Raw genomic sequence first — 24,147 nt, 5'->3', positions numbered from 1 at the left:
CGTGCCTATAATCCCAGCCACTTGGGAGGCTGAGGCAGGAGAATCGCTTGAACCCAGGAGGCAGAGGTTGCAGAGCTGAAATTGTGCCTCTGCACTCCAGCCTGGGTGACAGAGTGAGACTCTGTCTCAAATAAATAAAATAAAATAAAACAAAGTAAGATCAAGGTGTTGGCAGGCTGTGCTTTGTTCCAGAGGCTCTAGGGGTGAATCCATTTTTTGCTTATTCTGATTGTTGGCAGAATTCAGTTCCTCCAGATGGTAGGATGGAGGGCCCTGCTTTCTTGCTGGCTGTAAATGAAGAGCTGTTCTTGTCTTCTGGAGGTCACCCTGTTCCTTGGCTGGGGACCCCCCTCCCCGGCTTCTCCATCTTTAGAGCCAGCAACGGCAGGTTGAGTTTTTCTCACCTGGCTTCTCCCTCTCTTCCTGCAGTTGGGGAATATTCTCTGCTATTATGGGCTCATGATGACATTGGGTCCACTTGGATAACGGATAACCTCCCCATTTCAAGGGATGCAACCTTAATTATACCTGCAAAGTCCCTTCTGTTTTGTAAAGTAACATATTTACAGCTTCCAAGGATTAAAGCACGGACATTTTAGGGGATCATGATTCTGCCTCAATGCACCAAATAGTAATGGTAACAATGACAATGTAATTAACACTCGCTAAGTCTTTACTGCCTGTCCAGCTCCATGCCTGGTAGCTCCCTGACTCCTTGGAAAGACCTCTGAGGAAGGTCCTATTATTATGCCTATTTTAAGAATAGGAAACTGAGGCACAGAGAGGTTAAGAGATGTGACAGATTCAATTATGTCTCCCCCATTCATATGTGGAACTCCTAACCCCCAGTACCTCAGAATGTGACCTTATTTGGAGCAAAGTTTTTTTTGTTTTTGTTTTTTTTTGAGACCAAGTCTCACTCTGTCACCAGGTTGGAGTGCAGTGGTGCGATCTTGGGTCACGCCAACCTCTGCCTCATGGGTTCAAATGATTCTCCTGCATCAGCTTCCCAAGTAGGTGGGACTATAGGCATCCACCACCACACCCGGCTAATTTTTTTATTTTTAGTAGAGAGGGGGTTTCACCGTGTTGGCCAGGGTGGTCTCGATCTCCTGACATCGAGATCCTCTCGCCTCGGACTCCCAAAGTGCTGGGATTACAGGTGTGAGCCACTGCTCCCAGCCGAAGCGCATTTTTTATAGATGTAATCAAGTTAAAATAAAGTATTTTGGGTGGGCCCTAATCCAATATGGTGGATGTCCTCCTAAAATGGGGAAATGCAGAAATGCAAACACGTACAGGGAGAATGCCATGTGGATGGGCAGGCGGCATCTACAAGTCAGGGAGAGAGGCCGGGCTATAACACTTCGGGAGGCCAAGGCGGGCAGATCACTTTAGGTCAGGAGTTCGAGACCAGCCTGACCAACACAGTGAAACCCCATCTCTACTAAAAATATAAAATTAGCCAGGGTTGACAGCGTATGCCTGTAGTCCCAGCTACTTGGGAGGCTGAGGTGGGAGAATCGCTTGAACCCAGGAGGCGGAGTTTGCAGTGAGCGCAGATCGCACCATTCTACTCCAGCCTGGGCAACAAGCATGAAACTCTGTCTCAAAAAAACAAAAACAAAGGAGAGAGGCCGGGAACAGATCCCTCCTGCATAGCACTCAGAAGGAGGCAGCCCTACTAACGTTGATTTTGGGCCTCCAGCCTCCAGGGCTGTGAGACAGTAACTGTCTGGTGTTCGGGCCACCTATTCGTGGTGCTGTTTACGGCAGTCCTAGCAGACTAGTAAGTGTAACTTGTCATTAGTTGTGGCAGCTGGGTTTGAGCCCAGGCAGTCCTCATTCTTTCGCTCTCTGGCTGTTTTTGTCACATCTGTCTCCATCTCTCTCCATTTTGGTCTCTTTGTCTCTGATATACTCTGCTTTGATTTTTTTTCCTATCTTTTATTTTTATTGATTTTTTGAGGCAGGGTCTTGCTTTGTTGCCCAGGCTGGAGTGCAGTGGTGCAGTCATACTCACTGCAGCCTCTACCTCCTGGGCTCAAGCGATCCTCCTGCCTCAGCCTCCCGAGTAGTTGGGATTACAGGCACACACCACCACGTTTGTTTAATTTTTGAGTTTTTTTGTGGAGATGGAGTCTTTTCATGTTTCCCTGGCTGGTCTCAAACTCATGACCTCAAGCAGTCCTCCTGCCTTGGCCTCCCAAAGCCTTAGGATTATAGGTGCAAGCCACCATGCCCAGCCTCCTTTGTTTCCCGCCTCCCCACCCCACTCTCCTCTTCTCTCTTCTCCTGCTTCTGGCTCTCTGGGTTTCCATCCTTCCCTCCTCCTGGCCCTCAGCTCCTACTGAGACAGGAACCCACCCACCCCCGCCACCATCTCCTCCCTCTCAGTTTTCTCATCTCCCTCCAGTCACTGTTCCTCCCAGGACACCCCTTTGCAATTAAACTACAGATAGACCGAGGCCCAGATGCCAGCATCCCTGGATGCCCACACCGGCTGTTCTTGGGGCCTTGGCAGCAAGTGAGCAGCCAGCACTGAGGAGAGTGGGCAGAGCTATCCTCTCTGAGAGCGGAGGCCTCTGAGCTGCAGGAGAAGCCACGCTCAACCCCCACCCACCACCCACCCCATGGACTCTCTCCTGCCCCCTCCACCCTGCTGTGCACACAGGCGCCTCAGGCTGAGTGGTCATCAGCCCAGCGGCCCCACCAGGCCCGGCGGGCACGTAATACTCGCCGTGGGCCCCAGCAGCTGTGCCACCCGTGTCTCCCTGCCACGCCGACTTTTGTTTTTCTGCTCCTGGTTCCTGGCTTCAAGCTTTTCAGAGCAGTCTTCCTGCCCTCCAGATCCCAGCCTCCATCTTTCTGGGTTTGGCCTTTTCCCTTTGTTGCTCCTGCTTCTGGGGTCCTGTTGCCCTGAGTGGGAAACTCCCTACACCCTAAGCTCTGAGCAACTCTGTGGTCTGGCCAGCCCTGGCCCCGCTGGTTTTGTTGCGGGTGGGGACTGAGATGGAGACAGGAATGGAGGAAGTCAGGGAAGGCTGCCAGAGGGAATTCTGGGGAACACTGGGAAGCAGACACTTTGGAGAGACCTGCCCAGCCCAGTCCTCTTCCTCTGGCGGCTTCCCTACAATGGCCATGCTGGCAGCCATGTTTTCCTGCAAAGCCATGACCTACCCGGCCATGCTGATTGGCCACTTGAACTGGACATGTGACCTGGGCTGGACCAATCAACTTCTCAGTCCTGGGAGTTTGGAGGACTCTGGGAGGTGGGTTGGCCTTTGTAGGGCTGGACACAGGGACAAGGGGTGGAGTGTTTGAGGGAGGCAAGCCTGTGTTCAGAGGAGCAGAGAGGGGCTGAGACAGCCAGAGAGAGGTTGCCCAGCTCCCATGGCTCCCCTCTCCTGCAGCCCCTGCTCCTGGGTTCAATGAGATGCCCTTGTATCCTTCGGTGCTAACAAGCGTCTATGCTCAAGCTCCTGCGAGTGGGTTCTGTCTTTTGCAGCCACCCAGCCTCCAGATAGAGCTTTTAAGAGTGCAAATCAGATCACAGTGCTTATCTTCCTGGTGCCCTCAGTGGCTTCCCAGAGCTGCAGCATTGTTCCTTAAGTCTGCCCCAGCACAAGGCTGAGCAACCCGGCCCTGGACCCTCCCATCACCCCAGAACGCCCTCACGACAGCCTCATTGCTATTTCTCCAGCACTCCAAGTTCATTCCTGCCCCAGGGCCTTTGCACTTGCTGTGCCCTTTGCCTGGGATGCTCTCCCCAGAATCTTTTCTTTTTAATTTTTTTGAGACATGGTCTTGCTCTGTCACCCAGGCTAGAGTGCAGTGGTGCAAATACAGCTCACTCCAGCCTCCACCTCCTGGGCTCAAGTGATCCTCCTGCCTTAGCCTCCTGAGTAGCTGGGACTACAGGCATATGTCACCATGCTTGGCTAATTTTTAAAATTTTTGTAGAGATGGGATCTTGTCACGTTGCCCATGGTGGTCTTGAACTCCTGGGCTCAAGCGATCCTTCCATGTTGGCCTCCCATAGTGCTAGGATTACAAGCTTGAGCCACAGCACCTGGCCACCCCCTGGATCTTTACATGGCCAGCTTGTCCTCATCAGATTTCAGCTGGAATGTCCTCTCTTGGAGAAAAAGCCCTGATCAGCCTATCAGAGAAGCCTGGCTAGCCCTCTCATTCCATCACACAGCATCCTGTTTTGTTTTATTCAGGGTGCATATCACCATCTGTTGTTTATTTATTTGTTGACTTGTTTACAACTGCTTCCCCTGCTGAAGTGAAAACATCACGTCTTGCGCACCACTGAATCCTCAGTGCTTCCAACACAACCCGGCACGTAGTAGGTGCTTAATGAGTGTTTGTTGATTGAATGCAAAAATGAGGCAAGATGACCCAGAGTTAGACTGCCAGGAGTCTGGTGGGGTTTGCTGGAAGAGAGTTAAAGGACCCATCTCATTCTCCCCACACGGGAGCCCCACTCTTGCCTATACATAGGCTGTTCTGCCCTGGTAGAGGACAGTTCTGAAGGTTACCAAGTGGCGAGTGTAGACCAGGCTGCCAGGCTGCAGGAAGTGGTGATTGTCGCCGAGGTGACTCAGTTCTGCCTGGGCCAACCTTGGGCCCCCTTCCGGGCGGATACACACTCTATCCACTGGACCAGTGTCTGTTCTTTCTCTCGAGGGCCCCAAGATGACCTCTCAAGGAGGAGCCCCATTTGTCCTATAGGTTTTCAGTAAGGGACTATGATTCACACACCCCAAGATCGGAGGCTTTGACCTGGGAGAGGGCCTCTGGTCTAAAAACAAACCCTGTTTTGGGTAAGCTGGCAGAGGAGACGATTTCATGTGAGGGTGAATTGCCTTTTGTCTGCCTCGCTCTGATTTGTTTTTGAAAATTCATTGTATTTATTAGATATGCCATCACACAATGGTCCCTTGACATATTTCGTGCTATAAAGAGACAGCCCCTGCCATCAAGCTGTACGCTGTAGCTGACAACACCGGGTCTTTCGTGCACACTCACGCACACACTTCCACGTGGGCACACGCTGTTGTCAAGCACACAGACGTCACAGGCTGGTGGGAGCAGCCTTGGGATGAAAGACCCAGGCTGGCGTTGGCTGTACCTCTCCTCCCCTTCCTGGAAAAATCATGGCAAGTCTGCATTGTCTGTGTGAATCAGGGAAGAGGCAGCCTGGACAGATAAAAGTCCAGGATCCCAGTTGCCTCCCTGCAAACAGAAATGGCTAACCAGCCACTGGTTTTGAGAGATGGGAGTTCAGCAAAGTTTTCTTTTCCTTCCTTGTCTGCTGGTGGAGGTACTGACGAGTAGAACAAAACCCACAGAGGGTGGGGGAAGCAGAAAGCCTGAGCAATCCACTCCCTGAATAATCAGCCCTGAATAATTGAGAATTGACTTGTAATTGCAATTGTCTCAGTGTGGAGATGCTGATGCTGGAAGACAGAGAACAGGCGAGAAGAATGGTGGGGTTTGGAAAGAGGACGTGGACTCTGGACTGATTCTGGGCAAAGCAACAGGGGGTCGAGGGGATATTTTTGATTACAATTTTAAACTACAAGGGCAAAGGGCTGACACTGTTGGGGGAAGGTTGCAAGGTTGTGGGAGGCGGAGAGGAGAGACGTATCCAGGAAGGAGGAGTATTTCTTTCCAGACTGTAAACAACTGCCAAATAAACCCCAGAAATGACACTCTGAGAGTGTCTGTGGGAAGCTTAGAGAGCTGCTTGTCCTGCAAGAGGTATTGGTTTTGTTCAAGCTTCAGCTGATGCTCGCTTAAAAAAATAGATTCCGTTTCCTCTCTTGCACCAATCTGGAGGGGAAAATCAGCACGTAACATCTGCCTCATGTCATCGTTTAGACGCTTGTGAATAAAAGGATTCTGGCAGGACTAAGCAAATAGTAAAATGCAAGACCCAGCCAACTCCTGATTAGCTCTTGGTGGATTATCTGCTGGGGGATGGTCCAGAGGGACTGTCCCATCCAGGGTGGAGTCCTCCTCGCCACTGCACCCTGCTGCGGCCTAACTTTTGAGCACACAGAATGTTAGATGTGAGTAATGGTTAAGGGCTGGGTCTATGCAGGCAGACAGATCTGAGGTTGAACTTGTCTCCTACACACTGTAGCTAAAAGGACTTGGGCAGTGTCTCCATTCCTCTGAATTATTCTTTCTTCCACTATACAATGAGGAAGATGGTGATTCCAGCTGTGACTCTATGCTTATCAGTAGCCTTGAGTTCCTCTGCATTTCCCAGAGTCCTTTGCACTTGGAATGGCCATGTGACTAGCCTGGCCAATGGGATAAGAGTGGAAGTGATGGATGTCACTTCTGCGGTGGACAAATACACTGTGTGCCCTCCCTCTATTTTCTCTCCCTCATCTGTGGTGCAGCTACACCATAGAAGGAGCCTGGATCCCTGAGTTACTTCATGGATATGAGTCATTCAGGAGAGGCAGTTAAGAAAGAATTTTTAAGATTTTGAGATGTTTGTAATAGCAGCTAGTATTAACTACCCAAATAAATACAGTAGTATTCCCTTGAGAGGTATTGTGAAGAATTAAGTGAGGGAGGCAGAGCTTATAAGAGCTTAGCTAAGTGTTCAATATAGAAAATGTTCAATATAGAAAATATAGAAAGTGTTCTATATTTTGGCATATAGAAAATGTTCAATAAATATTAGGTATAAGTATTAATTTATTTATGCTGCAAATATTTATAGAGTTCCCATCATGGGCCAGACATGTGGATTAACAACAGATGTATAAAATCATACTTTGGATTATGTATTAAATAGTGTGCTCCATGGTAAAATAAAAAGAATGTGGTAATTCATTCCATCAGTGATGATGATGACGATGATGATTTTTGTTTTCAGACAGAGTCTCGCTCTGTTGCCCAGGCTGGAGTGCAGTGGTGCGATCTCAGCTCACTGCAACCCTTGAAACTTCCTGGGTTCAAGTGATTCCCATGCCTCAGTCTCCTGAGTAGCTGGGATTACAGGCACGCACCACCACACACCACTAATTTTTGTATTTTTAGTAGAGATGGAGTTTCACCACGTTGGCCAGGCTGATCTTGAATTCCTGCCTTCAAGGGATTTGCCCATCTCAGCCTCCCAAAGTGCTGGGATTACAGGCGTGAGCCACCATGTCTCACCCAATCATTGATTATTAAATATTAAACCCTATTATGCTCCAGGCATTGTGATAAATGGTGGGGACCTGTGGTTGAATACATTCATTTTCACTCTTAAATTGCTTGCTGGCTACTGAGAGATGTACAAGTAAACATACAATTCAAATGCCAAGTGACATGTGTTGTATAGACAGACTTTTTCAAAGTGCTGGCAGTGTCACTAACTGTTTGGGGAAATCAGAGAGGGCTTCATGGAAGAAGGGGCTTTTGAGTTCAGCCTTGAAGGTCTGAGTAGAATTTGGGCAGATGAGAAAGCATTTCAGGTGGAGGGACTGGTCCATAGTCACGAAGTCTTGTGGTTTTGTTTAAAAAATTATTTATTGATTTATATTTTAGGGACAAGGTCTCACTCTATTGTTTAGGCTGGAGGGCAGTGGTGCGATCACAGCTCACTGCAACCTTGCACTGGGCTTAAATGATCCTCCTACCTCAGCCTCCCGAGTAGCTGGGACTACAGGTTCATGCCACCACCCCCAGCTAATTTTTAAATTTTTGTAGAGATGGGGTCTTACTATGTTGCCCAGGCTGACCTTGAGCTCCTGGCCTCAAGCAATCCTCCTGCCTCGACCTCCCAAAATGCTGAGATTACAGGCAGGAGCTACCGCATCTGGCAAGGTCTTGTGTTTGGTGAGATGTGACAGATGCTTTGGTAGCTGGGTATATAGGGTATCTGTGGTCAGTAGAATAATGTCGCCTACTCCAAAGATGTCCGCATCAGTGCTTGCTCTGGCAGCACATACACTAAGATTGGAATGATACAGAGAGGGTGAGCATGGCCTCTGTGCAAGGATGACACACGAATTCATGAAGCATTCCATAATTTTCCATTATTCTAAGTGAAGTCACCCTGGAATGGAAAACTGGACTCCATATGTTCTCACTTATGAATGAGAGCCAAGCTATGGGTATGCAAAGGCACATAGAGTGGTCCAGTGGACGTGGGAGACTCAGAAGTGGAGAGTGGCTGGGTGCGGTGGCTCAAGCCTGTAATCTCAGCACTTTGGGAGGCTGAGGTGGGCAGATTACCTGAGGTCAGGAGTTCAAGACCAGCTTGGCCAACATGGCGAAACCCCGTCTCTACTGAAAAATACAAAAATTGGCTGGGTGTGGTGATGCATGCCTGTAATCCCAGCTACTCAGGAGGCTGAGGCACGAGAATCGATTGAGCCTGGGAGGCAGAAGCTGCAGTGAGCTGAGATTGAGCCACTGCACTCCAGCCTGGATGACAGAGTGAGACTCTGTCTCAAAAAAAAAAAAAAAAAGATAAAGATTTTGTATTGTTTTAGCCAATACAAATGTTTGTGTAAATTCGTTGCAGCAGCAATGGAGAATGAATAGAGCGTCTGATGGAGAATGTCAAGAGACCACACTAGACCGAAGGGCCAGAGTTGTGTAGACTTATTCTGGATGAGCAGTGGGTGTCAAACTTCAGTGAGGTCCCACTTTTCCATGTACTACTAATATTAATTAATAATTACATTCTGAGAGAGAGCGAACAGCCGTGTTCATTTTAATGGGTGTGATCCTTCCATAAATTGAATGTATGTTTCTTATTTAATTAATGAAAATTTAGGTTATTTCCAGTCCTTTGCTATTAAAATAAGGTTGCAATGAATGATTTTGACCTTGTGTAATTTTTCACATGTGTAAGATGAGTTCCAAGAAATGGAATTGTTGGGTCACAGAGAATATGCATCTTAAGAAGCCTCCATTTTTCATAAATGCCTGAGGGCATGATTCTGGTGAGAGCTAAAGGCAATTGGAGGTTCCTGAGCAGAATTCAGATATGGGTTCTATAAGTATTCCTGTGGCTGATGGTGTACAGGGAGGCCAGAGGAAAGGCTGAGGCAATGGACCTAGAGAGAAATGAGTGTGAGTGACAAAGAGAGAGAGAGGGCACTGTTTAGGACCGGCTTGGTATGGGTGAATGTAAGTTGATTTTCTAGTATGTGCTTTTACTTAAAAAAACTTTTTAAATTTTTTTTTTTTTTAGATATGGGGACTCAATATGTTGCCAAGGCTGGTCTCAAACTCCTGGGCTCAAATGATCCTCCTGCCTTGGCCTCCCACAGTGCTAGGATTACAGGTGTGAGCCACTGTGCCTGGCTCTGTGTGTGTGTGTGTGTGTGTGTGTGTGTGTGTGTGTGTGTGTGTGTTTTAATCAGTACAGGAACTTCCTAAGACATGAGAGGTCTTTCTTCAGTGGCACTGGGTTTGAGAGCCTGCTGAGGGCAGGTGCAGTGGTGCGTGCCTGTAATCCCAGCTATTCGGGACGCTGAGGTGGGAGAACTGCTTGAGGCCAGGAGTTCAAGAGCCACTGGGACTCGTGTCCCGCACGACAAGTGAAGCTCCCTTGGTGTTCATGTGTCAGGCCTGAATTCCACTCTCCATTCTCTTCTGCCTGGCCCTTTTCACCTCCGGGGAGATAATTAACTTTGTGGTTTTGCAGGGGAGAGGGATAGAAGTGTAGCCCTATGGTCTTTAAACAAGGTTTTTCTGGTATTAGATTGCTTCTCAGAAATACGTGGTGACTACAGGTCTTACTGCTTCTGACTTCCTGATTTTTGGTGCTTACAGGATTTTTACAACATCAAGGTGTACAATTACACTACCTGCAATTTTTTAATTTTGGTTATTTGTTTAAATAGATTCTTTACCCACCATGGAGTTTTATTATGACTTCTCCATTCTTGGGTTTATTTTGATTCTTCCTTGGTGAGCTGGATTTCAATGTCAGCTAGCTTTTTTAAGAATGGTTCATGGGGCTGGGCGTGGTGGCTCACGCCTGTAATCCCAACACTTTGGGAGGCCAAGCCGGGTGGATCACAAGGTCAAGAGATAGAGACCATCCTGGCCAACGTTGTAAAACCCCATCTCTACCAAAAATACAAAAATTAGCTGGGCATGGTGCGGGTGCCTGTAGTTCCAGCTACTCAGGAGGCTGAGGGAGGAGAATCACTTGAACCCGGGAGGTGGAGGTTGTAGTGAGCCAAGATTGCGCCACTGCACTCCTGCCTTGCAACAGAGTGATACTCCGTCTAAAAAAAAAAATGGATACTATATTCTCCAAGTGAGTTGATGTCTGAGAATGTCGGCTTGCTGCCTTTACACTTGAACGTGCAGTTCATCTTTTTGCAGCCTTGCTGGGATTATGTTCATGAGTCTCCCCCGAGGAGAGCCCTGGGCCTGTTTCTCTGATTCTTCTTGAGGTTGGGTTGAGACTCAGTGCTGCTTGGGCTGCCTGGTGATCCCCTGAGCTTGGGGATGCTGTATGCGGATCATGAATAGAAAATAACATAATTTGGAGTGAGAAAATTTGGCTGCCAATTTCAGGGCAGCCGGCCAGAAGATTATCTCTCTTCCTCGTGTGTTTGGATATTTGTAACTCTAAAAATATCCAGGGCTGCTGTGTACAGCTACGCAGGCTGTACACTGCACGATTCCAGGGAACGTTGTTCCTATAAACCACAATGTGAATGGCGCTCTGTTATGTGCAAGGCCCTGTGACCTCTCAGCCTGGAGTGGGCCTAAAGGCAGAGAGTTCTTTTATCTCAGTGTTTCCAGACTTTGCTTATTTTCATATCACTGAGGCAGAAGCCACTGCAAACAAACCTCTTGAACACTGAACAGGGAAGAAAGTAGTGATTTATTTGGCCGGGAGCTGCGGCAGGTGAAAATTCCTTAACAACCGAGCTCCTCAACAAAGAAAATCCTTGCCCTTTTAAAGGCTTAATGATTCTAGAAATTACATGTGAAGGGGTCTTGATCCATGAAGTAGGCGTGGGGTATGTGACTAGGTGGGGGTTTGATCGTGTTTAAGCAAAAACAATGCCTTCCGGAAAGATTCCTCCATACCATGCCTGCTATCTATAGGGGTGTGATTAAGGGTGGCGCTCAGGTCTGCCAGCCTTTACTTCTCCTATTTAAATGCAATGTAGAAGTCTGGGGGAAGGGCTCTTAGAAGCTTAAGAGGATTAAGGGTCTCCTTCCTCATCACCTTTGTTAATTTATTTCTAGTTACATATTCATCTTATACTATGATTTTTTTGCTCTATATCGTCTCACAGTCTTCTTACAAAAACGAAGGTAAAAGGGGAACTTTAGATCAAAATTGGGAGTGGAAAAACAGTACAACTCACCAAAATAGAAGAAGTGTGTGTGTGTGTGTGTGTGCGCGTGTGCACATATGAGCATAAAAGAAAAACAATGCCATCGAACTCTAGCTGGATGTTGTGGTCCTTTATTCTCTTTGTGAAACAGGAAGTATTATCAGCAAGAGTTAGAGCAATGTTGAAGACAGGCTAGCACAAAACTGTTGTTTCCTGTTGGAAGTCATCTGAAGGGTTGGAAGGGAATTAGAGGGAGAATTGTTCCCTATGACACAATTCAGTGTAGTTTAACGCCACGTCCCTTCACCATTCTGAACCCCCTAGGGACCTGAGAAAACACTGGCCCGGCCCCATCCTCCATCAGCTGCTTGAATATCTTGGCAACATCTCCACATGGTGGTTCAAGTCTTTCTCCTATCCTTATGTTATAGTCTCGCCAGTGTGCCACAATGTAGCAGTCTCTCCTTGTGAGGTATCACCTGGAGTTCTTTGTCTCACAACCAAGAGAATTAAGGAGCGTGGACACAAAGCGTGAGGTTGGAGTGAAAGTTTAACAAGCAAAAGAAGAAAGCTCTCCTCTGTAGAAGGGGCCTGGAAGAGGGTTGCTGTTTTTACAGTTGAATGCAAAGGCTTTTAGAGGAGATGGATGAGGGCTGGGTGTCTCATTTGCATGAGGTGTGAATTTCTGGTACTCCACCCCGTCCCCCTAGTGCGCATGCGGGTCCTTAGCTTGAGTTCCTCCATATTGATTTTCTCCCTTACCGTGCATGTGTCAGGGGACAGAATTTCCCCTTGTGGGCCTGTCTGGGCAAGTTACCTGTGTAGTCTTTCTTATCTGTGCAGCTGTGGGCATGTCTCAGGCAAGCTCCCACGTGGAAGTTTCCTTATCTGTACCTGCAGGCTGTTCTTTTGTTTGAAATAATTAAATGAAGGGCCCATCCTAACTGCCTGCCTGACCAGCCTCTTCCTTTTCTCCTCAAAGTTTAATGCCATTGCAAAGGAGCTTTTTTTGAGGCTGGGACGTTCTTTGATTGTATTGGGCAGAGTCCTGCTCCTTGAAGCTGTTGAGCCTGGTTCTGCTCTCTGGAGTGCAGCAAAACAGATAAAATCCATCCTACAAGTTTCATTCCTCCAAATGTGATTGAAACTGGACTCTGGGCCAGGCATAGTAACTCTGACCTGTAATCCCAGCACTTTGAGAGGCTGAGGTTGGCAGAGTACCTGAGTTCAGGAGTTTGAGACCAGCTTCGGCAACATGGTGAAATCCTGTCTTTACTAAAAATACAAAAAATTAGCTGGGCATGTGTGGCGTGTGCCTGTAGTCCCAGCTACTTGGGAGGCTGAGGCAGGAGAATCGCTTGAGCCTGGGAGGCGAAGGTTGCAGTGAGCCGAGATCTCACCATTGCACTCTGGCCTAGATGACAGAGCGAGACTCCGTCTTAACAAAAAAGAAAGAAAGAAAGAAAGAGAGAGAGAGAGAAAGAAAGAAAGAGAGAAAGAAAGAGAAAGAGGAAACTCTGGAGTTAGAGTGCTTGGGTTGGAATATCCTGACTCAGGTGTGAAACCTCACTGTACTTCTGTTTCTTCATTCAAAAATGGGCATAAAATAGTACCTCTTTCATATAGTTATTATGGGAATTAGACATATGGACATTTAAATAGCTCCTGGCACATAATAAGTTCTCAAGAAACATTAGCTGTTATTATTTTCTGTAGGCAGGGACTGTGGGGACCTCATCCTCTCATACCTTCTTCTAGATAATAAGGTGGAGGATATGGGTCCCAACTTCAGCTTAATATCTGACTCATGATGAGATCTCAAGTCACCCAAGGCCCTCCGTGGGCCTTGGTTTCTGTATCTGGAAACTGAGGGTGGTGGACTCCGTGATCCCTAAATTCCTGCTTCCATCTCTAGCAGAGCTGGATAATTGTATGTCAAGGGAGGACAGAAGAAGAACTGTGTTTTGCAATGAGCAGGTCTATGCAAAACTATCCTCAAAGGCTGAGGGAGCTGAGAGGCCAGAGAATGAGGCTCACAAATCCAGCTTCTTGGAAAAAAAAAATCAATAGGAACTTACTAACCGAAGTGCTATATCTGGCGGCTGAGAGACAGAGGATCCCTGCACCCAACCTCCAGAAAATATCTTTTTTTTTTTTGAGATGCAGTTTCACTCTTGTTGCCCAGGCTGGAGTGCGGTGGTGTGATCTCAGCTCACTACAACCTCAGCCTCACGGGTTCAAGTGATTCTCCTGCCTCAGCCTCCTGAGTAACTGGGATTACAGACACATGCCACCATATCTGACTAATTTTTTGTATTTTTAGTAGACACAGGGTTTCACCATGTTGGCCAGGCTGGTCTCGAACTCACTTCAGGTGATCCACTTGCCTTGACCTCCCAAAGTGCTGGGATTACAGGCATGAGTCACTGCGTCCAATCGGAAATATCCTTTATCTAGCAAGCCTTTAGGGTAAAGCATGCATAGCTGGTCACACCTCAGGCTTTCTTGCGAAACTCATGACCACTAGGGAGATTAGATAAGCATCTTGATGAGGGGTTCTCTATGCCACAGGCATTGCTTAAAGACATTGCTGCAGGAGTCAAACATCCATCATCATGGGGGTGTCGCTTCAAGATGGCATCACTCTTGCCATGCAACAGGCTGTTTTCCTATACTCTATCCCTGGAAACTTGCCCTTGCAATCTCACTTACCCACCTCTCCTGGGATAGTCCCTGGGTCTAGAGGGAGGATGCTTGGTATGGCATAGCTTCATCAGCAGTGCGTGGGCAATAAGAAATAGATTGGGCCCAGCGGGATTCCAAATGAGGAAGATTTGCAGCCTTTGTTGAATAATCTCTAGTCTTCGGAATACCATGATTTTGGTTTTCTCAGAAGTAAAACAGTGAGAAATACATGGCATTCATAATTTAAATAGTAGAAATATAGGCCAGGCACAGTGGCTCATGCCGTTAATCCCAGCACTTTGGGAGGCTGAGGTGTGTGGATAACCTGAGGTCAGGAGTTTGAGACCAGCCTGACCAACATGGCGAAACCCCGTCTCTACTGAAAATACAAAAGTTAGCTGGGTGTGGTGGTGTATGCCTGTAATCACAGCTATGCAGGAGGCTGAGGCAGGAGAATCGCTTGAACTGGGGGTTAGAGGTTGCAGTGAGCCAAGATCTTGCATTGCACTCCAGCCAGGGCAACAGAGTGAGACTCTGTCTCAAAAAAAAAAAAAAAAAAAAGAAAGAAAGAAAAAGAAAAAAGAAATATAATGCACACAAATACTACAATCAAAAAGAGAATTTGTATGCCAGAATGGAAAAAAAAAAGAGACCCTATTCCATCAGGGAGCAAACTACAAACATCACGAAGAAAATTAAGACTCAGTACTCAGTTCTTCTTTAGAGACTTCTTGTAGCCAGGAAATAATTCAGGATTCAGTCCAAATTGTAGGCAAATAATAAAAGCTCAGAAACAATGGCCAAGGCTGGAATCTAATAACACATGTATTATAGTTTTCTTCTGAAGGATAGTTTTTCTGTCTCCAATTCCCCTTTTCTACCAAAGAAAAATCATAATAAAACCCAGTTTATTTGCAAAATAAGTTTTAGCCTGACTATACTTGGCCCGATTATTTGCATAAAGTGGAGAAAGACTAGCGATGGACCACGTAGACTCTTTTTAAGTTGGCTTTGCTAGAACGTACATAAGGAATTTTGGATTAGACTTGTAAAGGTCTGGATTTAGGAAGCCAAGTCACAGATTCGGCACCAAAATGTACTTGAAATGCCTGTATGAATAGGGTGAATTATTCTGTTCTTGAGGTGCCAAAATATCTTGAGGTTCCTGGACCTGCTAGAAAGTGAATTCTTTGAGGCCAACAAGCATATGAAAAAATGCTCATCACCACTGGTCATTAGAGAAATGCAAATCAAAACTGCATTGAGATACCATCTCACACCAGTTAGAACGGCAATCATTAAAAAATCTGGAGACAACAGATGCTGGAGAGGATGTGGAGAAATAGGAAGACTTTTACACTGTTGGTGGGAGTGTAAATTAGTTCAACCATTGTGGAAGACAGTGTGGTGATTCCTCAAGGATCTAGAAATAGAAATTCCATTTGACCCAGCAATCCCATTACTGGGTATATATCCAAAGGATTATAAATCGTTCTACTATAAGGACACATGCACACAAATGTTCATTGCAGCACAGTTTACAATAGCAAAGACCTGGAACCAACCCAAATGCCCATCGATGATAGACTGGACAGGAAAAATGTGGCACATATACACCATGGAATATTATGCAGCCATCAAAAACGATGAGTTTGCATCCTTTGTACGGACATGGATGAACCTGGAAACCATCATTCTCAGCAAACTGACACAAGAACACAAAATCAAACATCGCATGTTCTCACTCATAGACGGGTATTGAACAATGAGAACACATGGACACAGGGAGGGGAGCACTATACACTGGGGTCTATTGTGAGGGAGTGGGGGGGAACAGCGGGGGGTGGGGAGTTGGGGAGATAGCATGGGGAGAAATGCCGCATATAGGTGAAGGGGAGGAAGGCAGCAAATCACACTGCCACGTATGCACCTATGCAACAATCTTGCATGTTTTTCACATGTACCCCAAAACCTAAAATGCAATAAAAAATAAATAAATAAATAAAAAAGAAAGTGAATTCTTTATTTATCACAGGTCGGGACTCTTGCAAGGGCACCATAAAACAAGGAACTAGAACAGTCTTTCCAGGGGAACTTTCATGGTCTCCATCAAGTCAATCTCAATTCCTTAAAACAGAATGGTCATATCTAAAAATATGCCATTCTAGTCAAAACCTTGGCATAATAACCAGTATCTCCAGTGTGTCCTGTGGCAAAAGAAAACACATTCTTAGTGAATGTACATTAATAACCACATGGCAATAAAATAAGAATATTCATGAATAGTTTCCAATTATGGAGAAATTAGATAGAAAAGTAAACGTCTCAATTTTACTCACAAGTGTATACTTTGCCCAACTGCTGTCGCTATAAATAGCTCAAAAGAAAAAAAAAATTTTTTGACTCTGAAAAAGAAAACATAAAGATAAACAGCAATGGTTCAAACAAAAGTCATAAAAATGATTTCAGCCCTTTGCTAGTTCAGGCACATGTGATTAATTCTTTTCCTGTTTGATGTTGTGTTAGCAATCCTCATAAACACATCAGCTAATTAAGAGCTCTGGAAGTTTCTAGTAGCCTAACGGTGTCACCTCCAAAGTGATTAGGAACCTGTTATTCAGGATGACTTGTCAGGGTCCTTTCCATGAATTTCCTCAAAGACACAGCCCTTTAGGATCTGCAGAAAGCTTTTAGGAAAAAGAATCAGAATAAAGCAGTTAACTGCATATACCAAGACCTATCAGACCTTAGAAATTACCTACAATTTTGGAACACATATTAATAACACATTTATACAAATACAACTCAAAGAAAGTTAAACACCATTTCTTATTTGACAATGTTTCCTATTTTATATATATATATTAGACTGAGTCTCACTCTGTTGCCCAGGCTGGAGTGCAGTGATGTGATCACTGCAACCTCCACCTCCTGGGTTCAAGCAATTCTTGTGCCTCAGCCTCTCAAGTAGCTGGGACTACAGGGATGTGCCACCATGCCTGGTTAATTTTTATAGTTATAGTAAAGATGGGGTTTCGATATGCTGGCCAGGCTGGTCTGGAACTCCTGACCTCAGGTGATCTGCCTGCCTTGGCTTCCCAAAGTGCTGGGATTACAGGTGTAAGCCTCTATGCTTGGCCCATAGAATTCTAACATAACAAATAAAACAAAAATTTCTCTCTTGGCCTTTCAGGGACCCTATTTGTTATGTCCAAGTTAGTTTGGGTCAAGAAGACTTAAGGTTAGAATTTGAAATTTGCTTTCAGGAAGTATGTCAAATATCAAAGGTTTAAAACCTTGATATCAAAGTAAGGGAGCTTTAAAACACTTTATCAAAATAGGATCCTGGGTGACTGCAAAATAATAATCATTTAGCCAAAGTGATAACTCGAAGGTTGCAAAAAGCAAAAACCTTTACTCTTTGATAGAGAGACCTAATAAAGACAGCATGAAACTGTCTCTCCTTCTCTCCTTTTTGTCTTAAATTGCAGTTGATTCAAAAGGTAAACAAAAATTCTTTATCTCTTATTAATATGACATAAATTCTTGTTTAAAAAAGAAAATGGAAATTTACTTTTATATCAGTGTATTATCAATGCAAAAGCTAATTTTAATAAAACCTTATAAACAAATCCATCCAATTTCAGTCAGCTTTGGACCACACAGATAAGATTCCCACAAATCCTTTATAACTGCTTAAAAGATTTTTTTCTACTTTTTTCTTAGCTCAACTTTTAGATTCATTTAGTTTTATCTGTACCATTTCTCTCTCATTTTGAAACAACCTTTAAATAACCTCTAAACTAGAAAAAATTACTTTTCTTTCAGCAAAAACCACATCTTCACATCTTTTTAATAACATTTCTTCACCTAAAATACATTTTGTTTTCTTTATGTACTTTGTATATGGAATTGTTTCCTCTTATATCTAGTAGTTTAAATTACATGTATGAACTATAATTTTAACCCTTAGTAACCTTAATTTCCAGTGAAAAACCCAGGAAGTAAGTAATTTTGAACAGTCTTATATCTGTACTTACAGATGAAAACCATTTCATAATTTTTCAGAAAGATGCTTCCTTAATTTTTTTATTAACAGATATATCTATATTTAGCTTTTCTATACCATCTAAAATAAGATGCCAAAGTATATAAACTTAAACTTGTGTTTAAAAGTTAACATTCCAGTGTTTTACTTAGAAATGACTCAGACATTTTCCGATGATCTGTTACTTCATTTAAGGTGACATGACTTTAAGGTCTGAAATTACTGAAAGGAATTTGAAACTATGACACAGGTACGCTTTCTAATGTTTTTCCTCATTACTCTGGGTCCCAGGTACCCACATGGCACCCAGGGACGGCAATGAAAGGGAGGGCTTGTCTGTGTCCAGAATTTACACATCAACTATTAAGCTCAGGGCAGAAGACAGAGCTGTGAAGATAATGTCTGACCCTTCCCAGCACAGCCAGAGGACACAGCAGGGGCGGGGAGACCTCCACACTTGTCCCCAGGCCTCACCATGGCTGTTGAGTTATAGTCTAGAATCGAACGGCCCTAAGACATAAATTCACAGACAGGAGCAACAGTTTTATAACCTTAAAACATCCAGCAGAGGTAGCCTAAACCCATCTGACCACAGACCCAGGCAAAAGTGTCTGCATTATTTTTAATACTGATAATTCCAAAGACATTTCTATTTTATTTTACAAACAATTTTTTTTTAATGGAGTTCATGCTTGTCGCCCAGGCTGGAGTGCACTGGTGCAATCTAGGCTCACTGCAACCTCTGCCTCCTGTGTTCAAGTGATTCTCCTGCCTCAGACTCCCAAGTAGCTAGGATTACTGGCACCTGCCACCATGCCCAGCTAATTTTTGTATTTTTAGTAGAGACAGGGTTTCACCATGTTGGCCATGCTGGTCTCGAACCCCTGACCTCAGGTGATCCACCCACGTTGGCCTCTCAAAGTGCTGGGGTTACAGGCGTGAGCCACCGTGTGTGGCCACTAATTTTATTTATGAAGGATTGCTAAAGTCATGTGAACTTGAAACATATTTGGACTCAGTAACTTATGAGCACTCACTTATTTCTAAGTCCATTTGGTACCATGTAGACAACATACAAGCAGACCTATCATAAGTATACATAAAATACAGACAGGTAAAGATTTCATAGCTTTGATATACAAATTTTAGCCATGAAATAGGTAAAACTCACTAATTTACTTTTATTTTATTTTTTAAAATATAGAGATGGGGTCTCACTCTGCTGCCCAGGCTGGGCTTGAACTCCTAGGCTCAGGCTATCCTCCTGCCTTGGCCTTCCAAAGTGTTGGGATTACAGACATTAGCCATTTTACTGGCCACAACTCACTAGTTTGAAAGGACAGTTGGGGCTGGGCATGGTGGTTTATGTCTGTAATCCCAGCAGTTTGGGAGGCCGAGGTGGGAGGATCACTTGAGGTCAGGAGTTCGAGACCAGCCTGACCAACATAGTAAAACCCCATCTCTAATTTTGTAAAAATACAAAAATTAGCTGGGCATGATGGCAGGTGCCTGTAATTCCAGCTACTTAAGAGGCTGAGACAGGAGAATTGCTTGAACCTGGGAGGCGGAGGTTGCAATGAACTGATATCATGCCACTGCACTCCAGCCTGGGTGACGGACCAAGACTTGGTCTCAAAAAATAAAATAAATTAAAGACAGTTGGATTCAAATTTTATAAATGGAACAAATTAAAGTTTATCTGTCCCACATGGCCAAAGTCCTTGCAGAGTTTTAGAGACAACAAGGTGGTAATATTACATCTCAAAGCATGGAGTGTGAATTTAAACTTTATTTTTAAAGGAGTTTCATTTAATGTGTTAGAAAAAGATTAAAAATGGATGCCAAAGTAACACACAACCACAGAAATTCACCACAGAACTTTATAAGGATATCAATTTAATTAATTAATTAATTAATTTTTTGGAGACATTGTTTCATCTTCGTTGCCCAGGCTGGAGTGCAGTGGCACAATCTCCTGTCACTGCAACCTCCGCCTCCCGTGTTCAAGAGATTCTCCTGCCTCAGCCTCCCGAGTAGCTGGGATTACAGGTGCCTGCCACCACGCCTGTTTAATTTTTGTATTGCTAGTAGAGACAGGGTTTTACCGTGTTGGCCAGGCTGGGTTTGAACTCCTGACCTCAGGTGATCCACTGACCTTGGCTTCCCAAAGTGTTGGGATTACAGGTGTGAGCCGCCGTGCACGGCCTGAGACCAATTTCATGTAGATGGTTAGCTTCTAAGTTAGTCTCCATCTTCCAACTGAATCACTGAGCTCAGGGTGGAGCCCATTAGCAGATAGGACCAGAGAAGGATTTGCAGCTTCCAGGGTCTCGTACTTACAAATGTGGAATGCAGGTGCAGCTGGAAGGCAGCACGCTTAGGTCTCCCCAAATCAAGGTCCCATTTTTATACTGGATCCTCGGTCCCCCCAAAGAAAGAATCACCACGAACAGTGCAAAGGACAGTGTACCCCACTGCAAGGACATTCCCCCAAGGCTGGTGGAAAACCCCACGCCAGTAACTCACTTTGTGATCAGCCCATTCCCCACGGGAGTCTTATCCCTCGGTCTCAAGTGTTTCCAGCCTCTAGGTATCTAAATCACACTTTTCTTTCTTTCTTTTTTTGAGACAGAGTCTCACTCTGTCACCCAGGCTGGAGTGCAGTGGTGCGGTCTCAGCTCACTGCAACCTCTACCTTCCGAGTTCAAGTGACTCTCATTCTCCTGCCTCAGCCTCCCCAGTAGCTGGGATTACAGGCACGTGCCACCACATCCGGCTAACTTTGTATTTTTAGTAGAGACAGGATTTCACCATGTTGGTCAGGCCGATCTCAAACTCCTGACTGACCTCAGGTGATCTGCCCATCTTGGCCTCCCAAAGTGCTGGAATTACAGGCGTGAGCCACCGTGCCCAGCCAAGACTGGGTAATTTACAAAGAAAAAGGTTTATTTGGCTCATGCTTCTACAGGCTATACGGAAAGCATTGTGTTAGCTTCTGCTTCTGGTGAGAACACGGGAAGCTTCCAATCATGGTGGATGGTGAAGGGGAAGCCAGCGTGGCCCATGGTAAGAGAGGGAGCAAGAGAAAGAGGGGAGGAGGTACGGGCTCATTTTAAACAACCAGCTCTTGAGTGAACTAACGGCAAGAACTCCCTCATCACCACGAGGATGGCACCAAGCCATTCATGAGGAATCTAGCCCCATGACCCAGACACCTGCCATCAGTCCCCACCTTCAACAGTGGAGGTCACATTTCAACATGAGATTTGGAGCAGACAAACATCCAGACTCTATCAGGGTCTCAGGAGCACAGGAAGCCTCCTCTAGATTCATTCATGTAGCATCAAAGATGGCAAAAGGAAGGAGGAGCAGAAGTGGAAGGAAATGGAAGAGAAAGAGCAAAAATCACACTAACAAGACCCAGGCACAGGGGCTCATGCCTGTAATCTCAGTATTTAGGGAGGCTGGGGCGGGAAGATCGCTTGAGGCCAGGAGTTTGAGACCATCTCGGACAACATGGCAAAACCCCATCTCTACAAGAAATGCAAAAATTAGCTGGGCGTGGTGGTGTGTGCCTGTAGTCCCAGCTACTCCGGAGACCAAGGCAGGAGGATACTTTGATCCTGGGAGGTCAAGGCTGCAGTGAGCCATGATTGTGCCACTGCACTCAAGCCTAAGTGACAGAGCGAGATGCTGTCTCAAAAAAAAAAAAAAGGAAAAAAATCAAAATTATACCAACAAGTAAGACACCAAACAGAGGGATCAAACATAATTTTTAAAAAGGTGTTTCAGTTAACTGAAAAAAAATGCCAGAAACAGGATAAAGGCCTTCCCCATCTTGAAAAAAATTATGGCCTGAATATTAGCTTTTAATTAAGCTGACTTCTGATTGTAGAGCTCTAAAAAAAAAAATCTTTCCAATTATAATTCCGCCTCAAGCCATTTTACTTTTGCATCTGTTGCTAGTTGGACTTCTGTCATCCAATGGGCAGCCCACAGAAGCGCTGATCCTGGCATTTTTGGGGCATCCTCATACTTGAACCCGGGAAACGGAGGTTGTAGTGAGCCAAGATCACACTGCTGTACTCCAGTCTGGGTGACAGAGTGAGACTCCGTGTTTTTTTTTTTTTTTTTTTTTCTTTTTTAAAGGTCAGGGGGCAGAAATAAGACTGAGATATGGGGAAAATTATTTGCCTTGCTTTAAACCAAACCAAACATATGGGATGACATTAAAAAAATCCCAATTCTTTTATTTATCAAGCTTCCCTGAAGCTGAGTCCTTGTCCTGCATCACATGCTTCACATGTATTACCTCATTTATCTCCAGCTGCCCTATGCAGAGGGCAGCACAAGCTGCTGTAACAAGTGAACCCTGAAATGTCAATGGAGTAACAGAAGAAGTATATTTTCTTTTATTATTTTCCTTTTATTTTTTTGAGACAGGGTCTTGCTCTGTCCCCCAGGCTGGAATAAAGTGACATGATCATGGCTCACTGCAGCCTCAAACTCCAGGGCTCAAGTGATCCTACTGCCTTAGCCTCCTGAGTAGCTGGGACTACAGGCATGCACCACCATGCCCAACTAATGTTTGTATTTTCAGCAGAAACAGGGTTTCATCATGTTGTCCAGGCTGGTCTCAAACTCCCGTACTCAAGTGATCCTCACGCCTCATCCTCTCAAAGTGCTGGGATTACAGGTGTGAACCACTGTGTCCAGCTAGCAATAGGAGTTTATTTCCTGCTCATGTAACATGTCAGTATAGGTGGTCCTGGAGGATGGCAATTCTACTCTACATAGGGTTTTGGGATGATATGTTTTTGTAATTTGTCCCCTCCAAATCTCATTTTGACATGTGGTCCCCATGTTGGAGGTGGGGGCAGGTAGAAGGTGTTTGGGTCATGGGAGTGAATCCCTTATGAATGACTTGATGCCCTGCCCACAGCAATGAGTTCATGCAAGATCTGGTTGTGAAAGAAACTGGGAACTCCTCCCTCTCCTTTCTCTTGCTCTCACTCTCACCATGTGATACGCCTACTCCCCCTTCACCTTCCAACATGAATAAAAGCTTCCTGAGGCCTCACCAGAAGCAGAGCAGATGCTGATACCAAGCTTGTACAGCCTGCAGAGCCATGAGCCAAATAAACCTCATTCTCTATAAATTACCCAGTTTCAGGTATTCCTTTATAGCAACACAGAATGGACTAACCCAGGGGACTAGCAACTTCCAAACTGTGGCTCTACCATTTCATGGGGTCTTAGAGGCCTTTGCACCTAGGTGGAGGAAGAAAGAGATGGTATACACATTTCATAAAAGCCCACCCCAGGAAGTGCCCCACTTCACGCACACACACATCCTATTGGTGGGAACTAGTCACGTGACCCACAGGTTACATGATCCCACTGGGATGCAAGGGATGCTGGGAAATCTTGTACCTGGCTGGGCTGAGTGCAATGGCACAATCATAGCTCACTGCAGCTTTAAACTCCTGGGCTCAAGCAATCCTCCCACCACAGCCTTTTGAGTTGCTAGGGCTATAGGTGCGTGTCACCACATCGGCTCATTTTTAATTTTTTTTTTTTTTTTTTTTTTGAGACAGACTCTCGCTCTGTCACCAGGCTGGAGTGCAGTGGCATGATCTCGGCTCACTGCAACCTCTGCCTCTCAACTTCAAGCGATTCTCCTACCTCAGCCTCCCAAGTAGCTGGGACTACAGGCATGAGTCACCACGGCCAGCTAATTTTTGTATTTTTTTTTTAGTAGAGACGGGGTTTCACCATGTTGGCCAGGGTGATCTCGATCTTTGGACCTCATGATCTGCCTGCCTCGGTCTCCCAAAGTGCTGGGATTACAGGTGTGAGCCACTGCACCCGGCCCATTTTTAATTTTTTGTAGAGACAAGGTCTTGCCATGTTGCCCAGACTGTCTCAAATTCCTGGCCTCAAGTGATCCTTCCTCCTCAGCTTCCCAAAGTGCTGGGATCACAGGCATGAGCCAGGGCAGCTACTTCTTAGCCATAACTCCACACTACCAAAGCAGTGTCACTTCTTTTAGTGGATACTACCTTATGTGGTAGAGGT

General features: G+C 45.3%; 1 protein-coding gene and 1 non-coding gene across 4 annotated transcripts in view; both read left to right on the top strand.

The window, feature by feature from the left end:
* The window catches only part of GSG1L (GSG1 like), a 271,431-nt gene that overhangs the window by 58,690 nt on the left and 188,594 nt on the right, over window positions 1–24,147 (top strand). The gene's annotated exons all lie outside the window — the stretch shown is intronic.
* On the top strand, window positions 7,945–8,051 carry LOC135269197 (U6 spliceosomal RNA). The gene has a single exon (XR_010337489.1). It is a non-coding gene; the product is annotated as a U6 spliceosomal RNA (small nuclear RNA).

Source organism: Aotus nancymaae, unplaced genomic scaffold (assembly GCF_030222135.1).
Source record: "Aotus nancymaae isolate 86718 unplaced genomic scaffold, 86718_ANA_hifiasm-v0.15.2.pri h1tg000049l, whole genome shotgun sequence".
Taxonomy (NCBI): Eukaryota; Metazoa; Chordata; class Mammalia; order Primates; family Aotidae; genus Aotus; species Aotus nancymaae.
The sequence above is the reverse complement of the archived record's forward strand: the minus strand, read 5'-3'. Positions and strand labels throughout refer to the sequence as shown.